This window comes from Mus pahari, chromosome 1 (genome assembly GCF_900095145.1).
Source record: "Mus pahari chromosome 1, PAHARI_EIJ_v1.1, whole genome shotgun sequence".
Classification (NCBI taxonomy): domain Eukaryota; kingdom Metazoa; phylum Chordata; class Mammalia; order Rodentia; family Muridae; genus Mus; species Mus pahari.
In genome coordinates, this window is record NC_034590.1 from 111,616,792 (window position 1) to 111,618,881 (window position 2,090).

The following is a 2,090-nucleotide window of genomic DNA, read 5'->3' on the forward strand; positions in this document are numbered from 1 at the left end:
TGGGGGTACTGGTTAGTTCATATTGTTGTTCCACCTATAGGGTTGCAGACCCCTTCAGCTCCTTGGGTACTTTCTCTAGCTCCTCTATTGGGGGCCCTGTGTTCCATCCTATAGCTGACTGTGAGCATCCACTTCTGTGTTTGCCAGGCACTGGCATAGCCCCACAAGAGAGATGTCCTCTTTTTTATGGAGTCCAGATGAGACTATTGTACCCTGTCATCAATCTGGTGTGTTCAATAAGTCCTTGGCCCAGCTTTCCTAATGGGATTTTTACTCTGCCCCTGTGCTCCTGTGGTCCCAGACTGCTTGCTTTGCTAAGTTTGCGGTATGGCATTTTTGTACTTTAGAAATAGGTTGCCAGTCTGGGCTGGCACCCTGAGCAGACCTTGGGCACAAACTCTGCAGCCCCACAACACCCAGAGGCAGCTTCACTCCCAGGTGTTCTAATACGCCCAAGATCAGAGGATCACAGGATTCCAGGAGCTTGGTCTACCAGGATCTCAAGGTCCCAAAGGTAGCTTGACTCCCAGAGCTCGGACACACCCAGGATCTCAGGATCACAGGATCACAGGATCACAGGATCCCAGGATCACAGGATCACAGGATCACAGAGACAGCTTGACTCTGAGGAGTTCTGACACAACCAGGATCACAGGAAGGACAGGCTCCAGTCAGACATAGCCAGGGCAGGTAGCACTAGAGATAACCAGATGGTGGGAGGCAAGCATAAGAACATAAGCAACAGAAACCAAGGCTACTTGACATCATCAGAACCCAATTCTCCTACCATAGCAAGTCCTGGATAACCCAACAAACAGGAAAAGCAAGACTCAGATCTGAAATCACTTCTCATGATGATGATAGAGGACATTAAGAAGGACATAAATAGCTCCCTTAAAGAAATACAGGAGAACAGAGCTAGAAGCCCTTAAAGAGGAAACACAAAAATCCCTTAAAGAGTTACAGAAATAGGTTGCCAGTATGTGCTTCATGGCTGGTGTTGGACAGGTGGTGTCTACTTACAGAGTGGAGCGCAGAGTCATCCTGACTCTACATTTGCACTCAAAATGGAGCCAAATGCCACTTTGTGAAGTGGAGTTGCCCAGGACAGGACAGCCTGAAAGCCACTGTTTACATAATATAGAGCATCTTAGAGCAGGATACAGCCTGAACTCAACTCCTGGAGATTCCGTTGCCCTTGGCAATCTGGACAGATCTGCTCATAAAGTCCTGGTTCAAATAGTGCTGGGACTTCAGCATGAGACTCTGCGGGGTTTGGGAAAGCGCTGGCATCCATCATTTGGGGGCTTAAACTGCAGCTTTGCAGCTGGTCACCTTTCAGCTGGAGACCTCGGTCCCCCTGGGAAGACACGTGAATTTTCTAGTAGCAAACAACGCAGAGAATGGCTCCCAGCATGCACTAGAGAATGCAGCCCCTGCTTGAGCCTGCAGCTGGGTCTCTAGACTGCAGGACAAGGCCTGGATGCCCATTTGGCTTGAGTCCCATTATTTGGGGGAATGAATGGCACTTGGCAGGTGTGAAACTGAGAGGAATCAGGGGAGGGTAATGGGGCCAACTATAGTCAAAGTGGCTAAAAAATTTGAATTAAAATGTCACAGGAACTCCATTGATTTATACAACAGATGTATACCAATAAAAACAAAACAAAACATGAGCCACGGAGACAGCTCAGTCAGTGACGTGCTTGCCATCTGAGCAAGAAGACCTGAGTTCAACCCCCAACACCCATAGAAAAGCTGGGTATAGTGACAGTGACATGTGTCTGTCAGAGCATTGCAGAAGCAAAGCAGATCACTGAGGCTGACCAGCAAGACTAGCCTAGTTAGTGATCCCTACTTCCAGTGAGCCATCTTGTCACAAAACACAGGTTGGGTGGCACCTGAGGGATGACACCCACAGTTGATCTCTGCCTTCCTCGTCTGTGTCTGTGTCTGTGTGTGTGTCTGTGTGTGTGTCTGTGTCTGTGTGTGTGTGTCTGTGTGTGTGTCTGTGTCTGTGTGTGTGTGTCTGTGTGTGTGTGTGTCTGTGTCTGTGTCTGTGTGTGTGTGTGTGTGTGTGTGTGTGAGAG